Source organism: Magnolia sinica, chromosome 1 (assembly GCF_029962835.1).
Source record: "Magnolia sinica isolate HGM2019 chromosome 1, MsV1, whole genome shotgun sequence".
Lineage (NCBI taxonomy): Eukaryota > Viridiplantae > Streptophyta > Magnoliopsida > Magnoliales > Magnoliaceae > Magnolia > Magnolia sinica.
Genome location: NC_080573.1, coordinates 98,373,623 through 98,392,330, shown reverse-complemented (window position 1 = coordinate 98,392,330; position 18,708 = coordinate 98,373,623). Strand labels below are relative to the sequence as shown.

The 18,708-nt window shown below is 41.8% G+C and overlaps 1 non-coding gene across 1 annotated transcript; it reads right to left on the bottom strand.

The window, feature by feature from the left end:
• Positions 1–18,364: 18,364 nt before the first annotated feature.
• On the bottom strand, positions 18,365–18,471 carry LOC131223294 (small nucleolar RNA R71). Its single transcript, XR_009160377.1, has one exon. It is a non-coding gene; the product is annotated as a small nucleolar RNA R71 (small nucleolar RNA).
• Positions 18,472–18,708: the final 237 nt, after the last annotated feature.

Sequence of the window (18,708 nt, the reverse complement as noted above, 5' to 3'; positions counted from 1 at the left end):
ATGTTAAGTTTAGACTTCACTATACACTCATGGAACTCAATGTTTAGAATTTTTCTAATCATACGATTAATGCTTTAAAATTGATTAAAATATTTACCAAGTGCTAGAGTTTAGGAGAAAGTATTACTCAAAATTAATGTATTTTAGATTTTTATAATATGGATTGTTTTCGGAATCGTTTGAGCTTATGGAAATTAAATATTGGTTATCGAAATATCTTTCGCATGTTTTGCTCGGGACTAGCAAAATTTTGGTTAGGGAGTGTGTCGAGAATCAAATATTGCATATTTAACCCTTCAATTATTTTAGTTTTCCTGGCATTTAACTTATCATTTGATTTAATTATATACATTTTTGTCATGCGAGGTGATTCGGAAGCTTATGATGGATATGTGCTTAAAAGGATAAATTTAGAGCTTAAAATAAGATAATGAGGAATTGGAGATCTGGAACTCATTAATGAAGAATTTATATATCAAAGATCCAAGGAAACCAAGTGAGGAATGAAGAGAATCGAAGGTTTAAAGTGAAGAAAAGGAATCCTAAAAATTGGCCAGAAAAATCATATTCTGGAATTCTGAGTCTAAAAGAGAAAAGTCCTAAAACAGACTTCGGTCCGATCAAAGCCAACTTCGGTCCGACCGAAATCGCGCAAAACATTCCAGTAAGAAAGTGAGATTTTCAGCCTTAATTAGGTCCAACCGAAGCCAACTTCGATCCAGTCCAACCAAGATCAACTTTGGTCCCACCTAAATTTGACAGATTTTGTACATATTTTTCATACATGACTTCGGTTCGACCGAAGCGTAATAGAAGTGCATAAATCCAAGGTCGGTTTGTGAAATCTCTAAGTCGGTGTGAAAGTTAGAGTTCCATAACTATAAATAGGAGTCGTTAGGACATTCCAAAGCATCTTCTAAGTCTTAGAAAGTGAGAGAAGGCTAAGGTGAAGCACTGACAACGTTCTTCTACTTCAATTTCTTGACGGGTTCTAGTTGATCGTTTATTTTTCTTCTAGGATGTTAGTCTTCTTACGCTGATCTCTTAGCTAAGGCTAAGTGATAAAACTTATAGTTTACTTTGATGTTTATATTACTATAATTCAAGTTTATAGTTGAACTTCCATTGATTTCTAGTTTGAATAAATGAATATTTCCAGATTTTTGTGGTTTATTATGACTCTAATTACAATAGATGCTTGGAAAGCTTTTGATATCTTTTTATGTATTTTGCAATTGTGTAATCTGTAAAATTTATAATTTACCATTGTCTCCTGGGTATGGTAGATGGTTGAATTCCCTGCGATCATCACATTAGTGCTTCATGAGGGAACTATTCCAATGAAAGTTCAGATTCTATTTTAACTGATCCATCATTCGATTGGATATGATAGGACTTAGATTCCAATCTTGTTATCGTTGAATCAAGTAGATTAATATTGAAATTTCTATTAGTGGATTCCTAGATCCTTAGTTTTTTATCTTTAATATTTCAAACCTTTTTTTCTAAATCGCTGGATTAAAAACCCAGACCACCCAAGTTAGACTTAGATTAGTTTTAGATCGTGTTCCCCATTCCCTGTGGATTTGACCTCATTCTCATCGAGTTGTTACTACATCATGACCCTGCACTTGGGGTTGTGAACAATCAATAAGGCCCACTTTATAAAATTCCTATAATTTCGATCCTTTTAACTCTGCAATATTAAGTTTAGAGTATGGTAGGGACAACATTGACCCCTACACATGCAAACTCTATGCACCACAAGGGAGTTCCTTGGTAGTCACCTCGGGCCCATTTGGATTCAAGCAAAGTTGTTCCAGGAAAAGTTATTCTGACATGGACAAATTCTCCATGGTTTCTCAAACCTATTTGTAAATGGAATTTAAAAAACATTATCCCAAATATACAACCATGTTAGCATGAATAGTTGTCACCATAAAAATGGTAAAAATTACTTATCCCTAATTCAATGCACATGGGGAACACATTATTACATTTACATACATCAGAAAAATTTTCCACATGACCAACCATCCAAATTTAAGAGCTCACTCAACATTTGTCACAAACATTAATGTACACATGCATTGCAAATACTACTTTCATCTCCATCTATGTTACCTTTCTCATATATATATATATACCATAATCTATTCTTGTTTCCTGTTCATTGGTTGATAAACACAAGATAAGATATAACTAGTTTTGGACTTGGATATTATTGATGCAGTTTTCCAGCAGACCCTTCCTAGTTGAGCCTTTGAGACTTGCACAGATGGAAACAAGAGACAAAGGAAACACTGGCTTGTACAGGGGACCCTCCGATGCCTAAGTCAGGACTTTGGGGTCTTTTGTAAGGTAGGATCTCTTTAGGAAAAGAGTCACCAGTCGAGCATTAGGATTTTGAATGCGTACCTTACATTGGCTGGGGGTACCTCTATTTATAGGAGAAGGAAGACGGCCGTATGAAGGAGTCGTTTCTGATGCTCCGGAGATGAATCCACTCAGAGATTCCTCCGGGATCTTCCTAAGATTATCATTGTCCGAGTTTCTCAGGATCTGATTTGATCCTTCGAAGATTTTGGGAGAGATCTTCGAGCTATTGGAGAGATTCCCGGACTATTGATCCGAGTAAAGATCATATAAGACATATTCAGTTTATCCCGAGCTATAGCCGAGCTATAGTTGAGCTATGATCAAGCTATGGTTGGCCTATAGCCGAGCTATGACCAACCTATAGCTGAGCTATAACCGACCTATGGGCTAGGTCGGCAGTTGGCCATTTGAGTGGTCTTATAGTTGCATCCTCTTTGAGTGTCCTCATAGTTGCATCAACCTCCTACCTGGTTTTGGACGTAGACGCCCCTTAGGGCCCGGAACTCAAAGGAACCGTCCTGGTGAGTAGAGTTGGTCCATTCCATAAGTTGACCTCATAACTTAACTATTTTTTCACCTATATATATATATATATATATATAAAGAGCTTGTGCCAACTGAACCAGCATTGCCGGCCTCGTAACCAAACAGCACCAAAGAGTTGAGTATCTTAGTAAATTACTATATTTTCTGTAATATTTTAAATAGGGGAGTTTTGCCGTAGCTTTTTGACTGGATTTACCGACCGTCGCATCCTCGCCTTTCCTCTATCAATATCTGTATATGCATCATATATACGTGTGCATGCATACAGACACTGAATTGAGCCATTGCAACAGCCATGAGCTTGGTTTAAATGTGTCTGACCTTTTGCTGAACTCAGCAGGTGTATACAAGGCATTCCCCGTACATGTCATTCATTAGGGATGCTAATTTACTCCAACTCCGGCTCTTGAGGCTCGGATTCGGTAATGGCCCCTCCAGTACCAAGCTCGGTACTGGTCTGTGCTCTGTGAGCCCCATCATGATGTATGTATTTAGTCCATGCTGTCCATGCATTTTTCTAGCTCATTTTAAGCATGAGCCGCCCAAAAATGAGGCAGATCCAAATCTCAGGTGGACCGCACCATACGAAGCAGTGGTGATTGAACACCCACCGTTGAAACTTTCTTAGGGGTGGATATGATACAGACATTGCGATGACCGCATGGAGCTGTTCCTAAGCCGCATTCCCTGTAACAGCGGTTGTAGGAAATTTGCGTCCATCCGTTGGGAGCGACGGTGTAAATGTTCTCGTCCGAAACAATCTGGGCTACTCAACAGGTGGGCCAATGTATTAAAGACGGTTGGATTATAAAACTTCGGCCAAGTTATTCTCAGGTCCGTGCTTATTTCGTAAATCGAGGTTCACCTGTCTAATGGACCATCTGATTCCTGGGGCTGGACATCTACGCACTGTTATCCCTAAGATGGATGGACAGGATATTGCACCTATGTGCCTCTGTTGGCACAATCTAGAGTGTACATGATCGGCATACGTGTGGACATGGCAATCCTCAACACTTGAAATTGCTGTAGAACCACTAGTACTGAAGTATGAAGTATTACCGAATGTCCTAGAGGGAAGTGATTATTTTCCAATAAGTACAAACAATACCTAACTTTTAAACAGAAAAATAAGACAAAGTAACTCTAAGGCTTCTAAGTCAATGGAGAGTCCAATTCACTTAGGCTATCACAAGATTTACAAATAAAGTGCAAGCCCATACGGATAGTCATAGTGTGTGGGATGTGATTTATAATCAACACTTATACATTAAGGGCCTGTTTGGGCATTTGCATTAGGGTGAATTAAATGGGATGGAATTGCGCTGACAGCAACATTTATGATAGATAGTGGATTGTGGATTGTCTGGGGATAGAAGTATACACCTCTATCCCAGGATGGATTCGAAATTATGTTTGGAATTCATGGGATTCCTTTCATCCCATAGGATATCACGGTGGGGCTGTTTGGATTGTCCATGTGATACAATATATGGTAAAAACTAAGATGAGCTTCATCAACGGTCCACAGTCAGTACTCAATATCATCATCGGGGATTGTTGGATGGGCCTCGTTTTTAGACACAGTCACATCCAAGGTGGGGCCTACCTGATGTCCGCCTTGGATTCGTGCCCCACCATGTGTGTGATTGGGCCAGCTGGTATTGAACGCTCGCCATTGGAAAATTTGCGGGGCTACATAAGTTTTGGATTAGAATGATATTTATGCCTGAGAAATCGGATTGCGTACTGAGTTACTAGTACCCTTTTATGGTACTGAGTAAACTCCGGTCCGCTGCTGCCGGTTTCAGAGATTCCATTCATAGGTGTTCTTCCAGTCTTCATCTTCATTTGCATCATCTCAACTTCTTCTTCTGGACTTGGACTTTCTTCCTTAGGGTGGGAAATAGATTCTACAGACGCTGCGAGAATGCCGAAAATTCGAGTCTTTTCCTTCGATCTTAAGTTCGAGATGGCTGGTAGCCAAAGAAAAGACCTCAGATCTCTCCCCCAGAGATCCGTAACAAAGCCTGCAACATTAGCTTTCTCTTTCCGGCCATAAAAGGTGGAGAAATGGAAAATGACCTCGTTCTTCTCCGTTTCACCAATGGTATAAGAAAAAACCTCAGATCTTCACAACCTTCAACCCGACTGTAATTCTGTTGAAAAACCACAGATCGTGCTGTGCAAGTAAACAAAACCATCGATTCAGAGGCGGAAAACCGAATCCGCCTCCGTCCTTCAAATCTCTGATCGAAAAGCCTCAGATCTCTCTCGCAGCAGACATTCCAGCCTCAACGCCTCTCAAATCTTTCTAAAAAAAAATCAAGAGGCAGAAGATCTTCCCTATAGAGAACCAAAAAACACGCCGAGGAATTGGAAATCAGGATGAAAATCATGGAATACTCGCGCCACGGGAAGTCTTCCAAAAACCCTCCGAATCCTGCCCGCAGGATCGCCCAAATCCCGCGCCTCTGACAGAGGATTTTGAAAGTGTAAGCTGGGACGGTGGCTCGGTTGCCCAAACGTACATGGGATGGAATAGGAGAGGATTTTACAATCCTACCCCTCATAAACCACCGTAAATCAAATGCCCAAACAAGCCCTAACTAAATCACAAATGATAAACATAAGCATAACTAGATAAATGTACTCAAAATAATCCCAAACACATTTATATATAGTGGTTCAGTTACTTGTCTACTCCACTCCCGGTGGACGTACTCTCTCCTTTAGTGTACCTGATTTCACTATCCAATGGTTTTAAATCAGGTTAACCATGAACCTTTATAACCTACACAAGGTTAATTAAGAGATCTACACAAGGTTCCCCTAAGTACCTACACAAGGCAACAAGTCCTACACAAGGCATCTTATGCCTCCTCAAGGCAATGTCTTACACAAGGACACACGTTGTCATGCCCCAAACTCGGAAACCGGGCTCACAAAATTTTTAATTGCCGAATCCGACGTTGACAGCCTCCATAGTACCCCATTCTTAGCTCCCGGCACCCATACACCAGGTTCCGATCCTGAAATTTTACAAGGAGGATTTCAAACACGATTTTGATTCAGTATAAGCATAACTATAAGCATAACCCACGAATAATAACTACAAGAACACCATCACAAAATCCACTATGATAAAAAAACTTTGAGTACAATGCGTATGAAGGAAAATACAAGATAATGATAATAATAAAACTCCTAAAGCTCGACTGCACACTCCAACTATGATGAAGCTACGGTTGCGTCCTGGCGTCACCTGCACGTATTGATCGTGTATATGCTTATAAAAAGCTTAGAGGGCGATGTAAGTGTGTGCGCAATATGAGTGTGCTCAGAATGTAAGGTCAGAGTAATACAGAATCATGCTGATGAATACATGAATGCAACTAGCCCTACCAAGGCTATGTGGTGCAAGATATGAATGCTATCGGCGATATCAAGACCATGCGATGCGAGATGCAACTTAAGCATGCCAATTCTCATCCAAATCCACATATCAATGCAGCTCATCACTAGAGCATCAAATATTAGTGCAGTTCTCATTCTGGATAATCATCGGGGTTTAGTATACTCCAAATGGTACTACCCCTTTTCAGGTGCGCAATCCAAGTGAGCATAAGAAACCTTACTGTCTACCTGGCCAATAGTCTGCCAATATCTATCCGGCAAGTCGATAGTGGACCCATTCACGAGCTGATTAAACTCAGCCTAGTAATGCCCGTACCCTTGGACAAGTAAGGCCACACCCCTTTCCAACCGACCACGACACAGTGGGAGACGCGGCCTCCTGGTATTCGGCTCTCATGCGCTCATATATCCACTCGGTCTCGATGTTGGAGTCACCTCTGGTACCATCGGGTTTAGGAATTTTCACCGAGGGACATCTATGACGCCTTGATACTTAGTAACAATATTTCCGGTGTCCAAACCTGCCATCCACGATGTGCCTGTGGAGGTCATAGCCTTGATGTCGCTAGGGCATATAGAAATCATATTGTATAAATGCGAAGTGCATGAATCACACTACCAGTCATGCAACAATCCTACGCGTATCGTGCGCTCATGAAGGGCAACTCCACCTATCAAGGAGCTCGTAAGCAATCTGCTCGAAGGCATATACTATGGTCAGTCATTCCTCATATCAAGCATACATATGATGTATATGGGCATGAATTATGGGACAATACTAGCATGTTATGTGGTGATGGATCTTGTTCATAACGAAGAGGGGTTTATACGGCCTACACACTACAAATATGGGCCTATCAATGGGACCTAGGGAGAGTTATAATGCGGACATTTAACCATCATTGTTCTTACAATGTGGATGTCAAACCATCATTACTCTTAAGGCACGGCCGCCAAAACATCATTACATGCATCATGGTGGAATCTCACATCGCAATGGGCCTCATACATCACAGTCGGCTCACACAAAGGCCTCACAAACGTCTCATTGGACCTCATATAAATCAAATGGGCTGATCAAATGGGCCGAATCAAAAGGGCTGATTCAAATGGGCCAAATCAAACAAATGGGCCGATCAAATGGACCGAATCAAAAGGGCCGATTCAAATGGGCCGAATCAAAAGGGCCAAGTCGAATGGGCTGAGTCGAATAGGCCGAGTCAAATGGCTGAGTCGAGTAGGCCGAGTCAAATGGCCGATTCCAATACACCATACGTACATTGTTAGATACCATTGAAGAGCATAAAAATGAATCATGTCCAAAGTATCATTTGGACCATACCACAAATGACAATGGTGATAATGATTTCCATCGTTAAATTTCAATGGCCCACCATAGTCCTTATTTTCCATCTAGTCTGTGCATAAGGTTGCAAAGACCTGGATATAGAGGAAAAATAAATATCATACTAGTTCAGAACCCCATAATCCCAAAGGGTTTTCAATGGTGGGCGTTCATCCCACTGTTCTCTGCAGTGTGGTCCACTTGATATTGGATCTGCTTTATTTTTAGTCTCAAGCCGGGAGACAAGCTCGCCAAATGGATAGACGGTAGGGATACATCACATGCATCATGGTGAGGCCAATCGTCAAATGGATGGACGGTAGGGATACAACACACACATCATGGTGGGTCGGTCACCAAATGAATGGGAGGTCTGGATATCACGCCTGCTGCACCATCCAGCAACTGGACGGTGCAGATAGATACATCATGGTGCGGTCCACGTAACATATATCATATAATGTATTATAATATAATATAATACCATATAATATAATATGATATATTATATTATAATATAACATGGCATATAGAAAAAGCCACCGTCTAGAGACCCATTGACGCTCTGGACAGTGTTGATCTAATGCACGAGATCATGATGGGGCGCATGAAGCAGATCAACCGGATGGACGGCGTGTGGTCGCCTTGCAGTGCAGCCTTCGACTTTTCATTCATTATATTGTATAGGAGGTCAAACATCACCTGAGGTTGGGCCCCCCTTGCTGCTCTGCATCCAGTGTCACAGGTGGGTCCCACGTACGTGGCCTCTGATGCATGCATCATGGTGGGACTGGGCATGGCACCGTCCAGATGGACGGTACAGATGAAACGCATACAGTTGTGGTGGATCCCACTGAGTAGACGGACGGTGAGGATCATCTTCCTGATCCCAGTAGCTGTAACGCTACTGGGCAGGAGACAGCCACGATAGGTGGGTCCCATGTGGAGCCCACGTCCAGCATATATGTATATATTACATATATATATTAATTTATTTATATATTATTTTATATTTTATTTATTATCATATATCTCATATATATATATATATATATATATATAATATTTTAAAACAGTGCATCCAGCGTCACTGTCCAGACCTAGACGGACGGCTTGATGCACACGCATATTATGGTGGGCCCCACACGCTGCTTTGGTGGGATCCACGTCCAAAGAATGAATGGCATGGATCTAGTGCATATACCATGGTGGGCCCACATGTGTGGCCCACATCGGCCTCGGATCAAACCGATACTTGTGTTTTCCTTCGATCAGGCCCGTCCAAACGGACTGCCATGTGGGCCACTCGGTGGACGGCATGGATAAAATACATACTTCATGGTGGGCCACACACACACACATCAAGTGGGCCATCAACAAGGAAAGGGGAAGAGCAAGATAGATAGAGAGAAGGAGAGAGAGATCGGCGTAGTGGAGGGGTCCCTCCACTATGGGCCCCTCATATGACTACAACACATACATTAAATTGGGTCTCATCACAAGTGGGTCATCAAATTGAAAATCAATGGTGGATCACCCACCTATTGTACTCCTCCTTGATCCCTTGGACTCCTATACTCCTTGCCTTCACTTTTGATGGAGGTTAATGGTGATTGGAAGGTTGAGATGGGAGATGAGAAGGTGGGCCACACTTAGTATTTGGGAGAGAGCTTGGATGTTGGAGCTCTCATGGAATTGGAGAGTAAAGATAGAAATGAGAGAGAGAGAGATAGAAATAATTGATGAAAGGGATGGATGGAGTGGTTGTTGTAAGGAAAGGAGATAGAGAGGTAAGGTTTAGTTTGAAATTTGAAAAAAGAGGGATGGGTAGGGGAAGAGAGTGTTGACTTATGGAAAAAGGAGGGATATGTATTAGTACTTGAGGTATGGAGTTTACTTGACTTGATTGATTGATTGATTGATGGGACATGTTATAGAGATTTCCTGAAAATTTGTAACGCGCGGCGTTTTCCTCGAAATGAGCGTAGGCCCACAACTCCTAGCCTGGGTATCGAATCGGTACGTGAGTCGCGGCGTTGGAACCGCGGCGATGGTGCGGTTGCTAAGATACAAGTTTCAGGTCGAGCCGACGTCGGTATGCAGGACTCGGCTTAGGATCACGCGTAAACATCGGATACAGGTCGAGGGTTGCCGAAATTCGACCGGAAGGATTGCGGAAGCCTATGGAACGGTACAGACTATTATACGGGCCTTACACACGTCCTATACAAGGACACAATGTCCTACACAGGGACACAGTGTCCTACACAAGGACACAATGTATTCTCCCGTCGGAGGCTTACAACTAGGACTTGACGAGTTTGACACTCAAACTTTGAATCTCAATCCCACACAAGGAAATGGATTTAGACGCAGTAGACTCTGAGTACTTACAAATAAGTGGTTGAGTCTCATTCTTACACAATGTGAAGATATTCAATAATGATGAAGAGTCTTCGACTCCCTTTGAATCGCAACATGCTATGATGTTGATGAATGCTCCGAGGTTGTGAGGTTTAGGGTTTGGATCTTCTCTATCTAAGTAGTATGATTTAAATCCATAGAGAAGGTTCTCATGAGCTATGCATTCAAGAGTTCCAACACTTAGGATTTTGGTTGGTTGGTAACTCAGTGAATGCTAGAGTTCATTATTCAATCCAAGTAAAGAAGATGATGAGTTAGTGCTTGTGTTAAGGATTGAATGATGAACTTTAATGGGAAAGAGAGAGCGAGTAAGAGGATATGTAGATCTTATAATAACAGGCTCAAACTCTCTTGGATTCTAGCTCATTTTACAAAGAGCAACACTAGTGTATTTATAGAGTTGAAATCCCAATGGTAAAAAAATGGACAGAAATCTGACATTTTCGATGTCATCGAAGGGTGTTCGATGTTATCAAAATTTGAATTTTGATATTATCGAACCATCTTCGATTGCATCGACTCTCTACTTAAGATATTCATTTGAGAGTAGGATGGATTCTAAATGTTTTTCATCAAGAATCTTTCGATGATATCGACGTGCACTTCAATTCATCGAGGGATGCTCGATTCCATCGAGATTTCTTTTGTAAAATACACAAAGGTTGCCAGACAATTTTGTCCCCTGTTTGATTCCATCAAAGAGTCCTTCAATCCATTAAAATTTGAATTTCGATGGTATTGAATGGTCTTCGATGAACTCGAAGAAAATAAGTTTTCTTTGAAAGCTTGCTAGACAAAACTGAGTTAGTTTCGATGCTATCAAATAAACTTCAATGTCATCGATAACTTAGTCTTGATAACATCGAGGATCACTTAAAGTATTTTCTAATTCTTTGGAAGAGGTCCAAGGTTGAAGTAATCGAAGGCCATTCGATGTTATCGAAGCATGGACTTCGATGATATCGAATAGCTATTGATGTTATCGAGGTTTCCAGCATATCTTTCATTTTATTGCTGGACAGAATGGGCGTTCGTTTGATACTATCGAACGATGTTCAATGTTATCAAATATTCCGTCGATTGCAGTTCGATGTACTCGATCAGGACTTGTGATTTTTCCAGTTTTATTTCTTTCTTTCATTTATACTCATTGTGCATTATACACCAACTTGACCAAAAGATGTTTTAATTCTTTTTATAGGATAAGTTGGGATTATATAGGGGCATATACCTGCTAGGGTTTGTTGTGGGATAATGAGGGTATGGTTTACCAGTTTAAGCTTGATCATGGCCTTTATCTTTGTTGAGGCTTGGTCTTAATGTCTTCATTTAAGATCTCACTTGGATTGACAGACTTAACACTCACGTATATTGACAAACAAGGGCACTTTCAACCATGGCTGTTACTTATTGTTATGGGTAAAAATATATTGACCAAGGAGAAGGGGTCAACTCGGACATATGTGCCCGTTGTATGATTAACCAACGCCAGACGTGCAAGGAGCTCCTTAACGACTAGAACTATAATCCATTGCTGGTTTAATCATTTATTCCCTGAGCTCGGCCATCAAAAGACGAAGTATCTCTGCTTCCATCAGATGTCGAACCCTTCCACAGTCCCATCCATTTTCGAGTTGTTGATCGGATCATCTCCTGGTAAGGGTTCCCGAGGTGTGACTATGTACTAGACATGAATCTGAGCTTCTACATTCAGGAAAGCCTTGCACCGTACGATAAGATGACGATGATGGTCATCCCGATTTCGTTTATATTATACCAAGGAATGAAGCTCAGTCTCAACGCTCGGATACAACGTTCGAGGGAAGGTCGACAAGTCAGTGATCCACTTAACGTTAAGGGAAAAGCTCAACCACGGCTCACCAGAAAATCCAGGTTGGAAGATTACTCCTTGAGATAGCTATATAGGTCACCTCGGATGCTCGACCTCGACCTCCTACTACATGTTTCTACTAATTCTGACTATTCAGATCTTATCAAAGAGATCTATCCGAGGTCTCGGCTAAAGATCTCATAAGATAATTACAACACGGATGTATCCGAGATCTCAGTCGAAGATCTCAGAAGATAATTATGACACCCTTGGGATATGATTCCCTCTACGATACACACCTTCTAAACCGGGAAATTCCCATCTGCGCAACCGCACCCATAAGGCTATAAATAAGAGCCCCTTTAATGGTGAAAGATATACACAATTCTATGCTCAAATCATACCCAAAGCCCTACATTCTACCAAATATAATTTACCTATCTGACTTTGGCATCGGAGGGTCCCCTGTTGCAGCTAAGGTCTCCTTTGTCTTCTTTGTGTGCAGGTACTCAAAGGTCTTAGAAGGGTTAACCAGATTTTTGCATCAACAGTTTGACACCGTCTGTTGGAACGACATTAAAAATCGTCCCCCTCATCTACAGTGCCCCAACAATAGCGAAAGGGAGAAAGAAAGCCCAAACCACTACTATTACACCCCGATCTTGCATTAGCAGAATAGTTGGTAGACCATCAGGAGCAACCTCCTAACTTCAAGCTGATTCTGCATCCACAAGTCCAATACAGCAGTCCCGGAATCGGGGAGGTCAGCTTGTCTCTTTGGAGCATCAAGTTAAAGCACTAACAAATAACATTGAACATATGAGGTAGATGCTAGAGTGACATAATCCTCCTCCCATTTGGGAGGCTGATGATCGAGCAGCTACTGAAATCTCGGCGTCGTCTCAAGCACCTGCAGGTTCCCAGAGGAACAAACAGGCTCATGAGGTGTTGAACTATGCAACCTCCCATGCCTCGGGAACTTCTACACTGGCTACCTCCGATCTACGTCATGCGTTAGAGAAGAAGCAGCATGGTAAGGCTCCTGAGGTAGTGGCCGAGAACGAGGACCCCTGGGAAGCCGAACTCAACGAGCTACAAGATGAGATCGGTGACATATGGCAAGCCTATCACGCACACACTCCGACCTCGATAGAAGCTATCTTGGAGGAAACTAAGTCGTTGTTCATTGACGATATCATGCAACCTCAGCTCCCATCTAGATTCAGGATGCCGCAGATTACTCCATATTCCGGGTCCACTGACTCGACCGAGCATCTAGAATCTTTCACGGCGTGGATGGAGCTTCATGGTGCCTTGACCGCAGTGATATGCCATGCATTCTCCCTAACTCTGTCAAGAGCAGCTCAACCAAAGTCTATCAGCTCGTTCGCATAGCTCAGAAAGACCTTCATTACCAACTTCATTGGAGGAAAAGAAAGGCAAAAGCCAACAACTCAACTCCTTAGCATCCTTCAGAAGGAGGACAAGCTATTGAAGGACTACATCAAGTGCTTCAACTTGAAAGTATTACAAGTGGAGGGCTACTCAGATCATATCGCCCTAGCTGCTATGATGGCTACCCTGAAGGAAGGAAGGTTCCTCTTCTCGCTCAACAAGAATCCCTCAACGACATTGGTTGATCTTCTCAACTGATCCCATAAGTACTCCAACGCCGAAGAATTATTTAGCTCGCAGAAAGCCACCAGGAGTAGAGGAAGCTCGATCAGGGAGAACCAACCTAAGGAATAACAAGCATCAGCTCCAAGTAACAAGCGTAGAAAGAACGATGACCCGACTGGGGGTCAACATCCAAGCAGACGACCCAAGAGCAGATTTCACTCTTACACTCCCTTCAACGCTATGCCCGAGCAAGTCCTCATGGAAGTTCGGGACAAGCGACTCCTTAAATGGCCGAATCAGATGAAGGCTGATGCCAATAAGTGGGATAAACCAAAGTACTACCACTTCCACCATGACCATGGTCATTTCACCAGTGATTACTTCAACCTTAAAAGAGGAGATTAGAGCCCTCATCTACAACAAACATCTGCGAGAGTATGTTAATATGAGGGAAGAACGGTCGGATCGAAAGAACGAGCAACCCAATAATGGTAACAACAACGAGGCTATAAGAGAAATTCGCACCATCTTCCATGGGTCTGTAAGAGGTGGAGACTCGAATTGAGCTCATAAAACTCATGCTCAGAGCATCAGCCATAGTAGTTCGGAACACCAGGTCCACCTCACCTACAGACCTCCAAAGGAGTAGAAGGTCATCTCGTATAAACTCACCTTCATCGAAGAGGACGTCAGAGAAGTCCACCATCCTCGTGACGATGCCTTAGTGGTGGCCATGACCATAGCCAACTGCAAAGTGTTTCAGATTTTGTGGACATCGACAGCTTGGTTGACATCCTTTACTGATGCCTTCGATAAAATGGGGGTCGGAAGGTCCCGACTCCGACCTATTAAAACTCCTCTGCTCGAATTCACAGGGGACAGTATCACCTCCAAAAGATCTATATAGCTTTCGATCACTGCGGGAGAGGGACGAAACCAGATGAAGAAGACGATCGACTTACTTATGGTTGACTGTCCTTCTATCTACAACGTCATCCTCGAGCGATCCTCCCTCAACAACATGTGAACAGTAGTATCAACATACCATCTCACAATGAAATTTCTGACTGAGCACGGTGTCAGGCAGATCAGATGAGATCAGCAGGAAGTTCGCCAGTGCTACTCCAGGGCTTTAAGGATGCATCACCGCATGATGGCCATCACTTCTCTTAATCCTTAGGAAGAGTCACTCGAAAGAGGGTCTCTAGTCGAAGACCTCGTAGCCATGCCCCTTAGTAATTCCAACCTGACCCGCACTGTACAAGTTGGATTATCGTTAGCTCTAGGACTGAGGGACAAGATCATGGACCTCCTCCAGTGCAACATTGTTTTCATTTGGTCCCACTAGGACATGCCCGGCATCAGCCTGGAAGTGATGGTCCATAAGCTAAACGTCAACCCTAACCACTGACCAATGAGATAGAAGTGACGAGCATTCGAACCAGAACGATATGCCATCATTGGGTAGGAGCTCGATAAGCTCCTAGAAGTCGGATTCTTTGAGAAGGTCTACTATCCCAATCAGTTCACCCATATTGCCTTAGTGAAGAAATCCAATAGGAAATGACGGGTCTGTGTTGACTACGCAGTCCTGAACAAGGCCTTTCCTAAGGATAACTTTTCACTTTCGAGGATCGATCAACTGATCAATAGTACTGTAGGGCATGAGCTCCTTGATTTTATGGATGCGTACCCAGGTTACAATCAGATCGTAATATAACCATATGATAAGCAGAAGATGACCTTCATCACCAACAAGGGGATCTATTGCTACAAAGTCATGCCCTTTGGACTAAAGAACACTGGAACCATGTATCAGCTACTGGTCAACAACATCTTCACTCAACAAATCGGAAACTCTATGGAGGTTTATGTCAACAACATAATCGTCAAGAGCATCAAAGCTACAAATCACACCACTAACCACGAGGAGTTGTTCACAATCCTATGAAAATATCAGATGAAGTTGAACTCGAGAAAGTAGGCCTTCGGTGTTGGCTCGGGTAAGTTTCTTGGCTTTCTGGTCAACTAGAGAGGGATTGAGGCAAATCCCACAAGATTCAAGATCTACTAGATATGAGCTCGCTAAGGATGATGAAAGAAATTCAGTTCCTCACTGGAAGGGTTGCTGCTCTCAATCGCTTCGTCTCCCGAGCCACCGAGAAGTGTCTCCCTATCTTCTAGTAGTTGAAGGGAAAACAGAAGGTAGAATGGATAGAGGACTATAACTTGGCCTTCCATCAACTCAAACAATACTTAGGATCACCTCCGCTACTTTCTAAACCTGAGCAAGGAGAGCCACTACTGCTCTACCTGAAGTCTTGGCCGTAGCGATCGACTAGATGTTGTGGGTCAAATATTGCATATTAGAACCCATTTATTGCTTGGTTTTATGAACATGATAATGTTTAATGTTCTATTTTAATCATGTTTATGCCACAAGGTGAATTCAAGAGCTTGGATTGAAAAGGATTTTAAAAGCATGAATTTAACACTAAAAAATCACCAACGCCAAGATTGGATCTGATGAAATCAAGAATGAAGAATGCACACATTGAAGATCCAAGAAATCAAGTCAAGAATGAAGAAAATCAGAATTTTGAAGTGAAATTGTGTAATCCTCGACCATTCCTAGCCTCTGCTCGACTAGTCCAGGCTACGCTCAACCAGTCTTGGACACCGCTCGGGTAGTCGAAGCTCGACCGGTCGACGTGTCTTGACTCGAACTCCGGCGAGTAAAACAACTAAATTTTCATCCTGCTCGACCAGTCGAGGGTGTCCCATGACCGGTCAAGGATGGCCCACGACTGGTCGAGGACAAAACATGACTGGTCGAGGATGTCTCACAACCAGTCGAGCGTTACGCAATTTTTGCACAGACTGCGTAAATTTGAGATAGTTTCCAAAAATTTCCACTCGATGCGAAAGTATAAGACCTAAAACTATAAATAGGGGTCCCTAAGGCATCCCTAAGCATCATTTAAGGGTTTGAGGAGTGGAGCAAAAGCGTAGAGAAGCCGTCGCCAAGAGTTTTTCTTCCTTTCCTTAGTTGTTTTTATGCTTTTATTAAGAGATTTTAGTTCAATCATGTCTATGGTTGGTTAAACCTTTTAGATAGGGATAAGAGGTGAAGCTTGTAGCGTGATGGGATGTTTCTATTGCTTTGATTCATGTTTATATTGAACTCTCTTTGATTTTGGTTTGATTATAAGGAATACTTTCAGTCTTTAATGGTTTGTTCTGATTCAAATTACAATGGATCTGCAATAGCTTTGAGTATGTTCTTTTCATGTATTGAGATTATGAATTTAAAAAATCTTGTTGTTCGCCATCGTCCCTTGGGCATGATCGGATGATGAAATCCTCCTTAACTTTCACAAATCTCTCAGATTGGTTTTGGGATTGGTAAATCCTGTTGTTTGCCTTGTCTCCTGGGCATGCTTTTGTGACAGAATCACTTCCAGTTCTCACATCTCTCATCCATTAAGAACTAGGTCAAAGGAAGTTCAGATTTGATTTTACTGAGATATCTTCCAATTGAATAGGATGAGACTCTAATTCCAATCATGTGACTTGAATCAAATATAGATCTCCCTGATCTCTACAAGTGGATCCTTGGAAACCCTAGTTTCCCACCTTTGAATTTCTTAAGTTTTTCATTATATCTCTCACAATTACTCTCTATATTTCCAGATTTAGGTTTACATCTTTTTCTAGTTCTAGTTCTAGTTTCTTTCAGAAGACGCACAAGTTCAGTCCCTGTGGATTCGACATCAGTCTTACCAAGATTATTACTACATTGCGACCCTACACTTGGGGTTGTGAACAAGTTTTTGGCGCCGTTGCCAGGGACTAACGGTTGCATTTTTCTGAGATTTTCCAGTTTTATAATTAGGTTAAGATTAGAGTTTGTTTTTTGTTTTTAGAAACTTTCTAATTCTAAGATTTCTTTTATTTTTAGAAACTAACTTATTTTCTATTTCTGGGTTTATAACTTTCCTTTTCGTTTTTAAAAACTAGTTTACTTTCTATTTTTATTTTAGAAACTTTCTAATTTTAGAATTTCTGTTTTTAGAAACTGACTTGTTTTGTTTTATTTTGTAGGATTTTAATTAGGAACTTCTAAATTGGTAACTTCTTTCCAATTCTCTCTCTCTCTCTCTCTATATATATATATATATATATATAGACTTCTATTTCCTTTCTTTCTTTTAGGTTTAGGTTAGAATTTGAAATTGAGGGCTGAGAGTGTTTCATGCCTAAGTGGGTCCGTGATAACACTCAACGTCTTTTGAGTGAAGGAGGATTGGTTGAGGGGTTATCTATCCATCACAGGATTAGACACCACTTGAGATCCTCAGAGTTAATTAAGGTTATGGCTGCCAATCAACCGGCAAGACAACCTCAACTTTGGGTCGAGGAAGTCCAGGATGAGAATGAGGTGCATTAAGCACTCCCGCATCGTACTTTGTGAGATTATTTATAACTGGTAGGGGTGTGCACGCTCTCATGCATGGTTTTTCTAGAAAATACGGGACACATGGATATCAGGCTAGGGATGATCCAACTCCTTCTAAATTCCATGGACTTAAATTTGAAAGTCCATACCTACACTTAAAGAGTTTGATGAGATTATATCCACTTTATATTTTCCAAATGTGTCTGAGGACACAGTCAGGCTGAAACTCTTTCCCTTTTCTTTGAAAGAGAAGGCTAAGACATAGTTTCATAAAGAAATGGAATCATGAACTTTGCCCAAAGCCTTGGAAGATCTATTGTTTTTTCCACATCATAAAATGAACACCCTTAGAAAGGCAATCATGAACTTTGCCCAAAAGGAGGATGAAACATTCTTCCAATGTTGGGAGCAGTTCAAGGATCTTGTCAGTTCATGCCCACAATACGGTTTTTAAACGTGGCGCAGTATACACTTTTTCTATGATGGACTGACATCTTCCATGCACCAATTGGTTGAGACAATGTGCAATGGGGAATTCATGAATAAAAATGTCGATAATGTGTGGGACTACTTAGATAGACTTGCTGAAAACGCACAATCATGGGACATTTACCCAAAATCAAGCACCACTTCTAGGCCCACTCAATCAAAGGAGGGGCAGATTATACCTTCTGAAAGAGGATAATG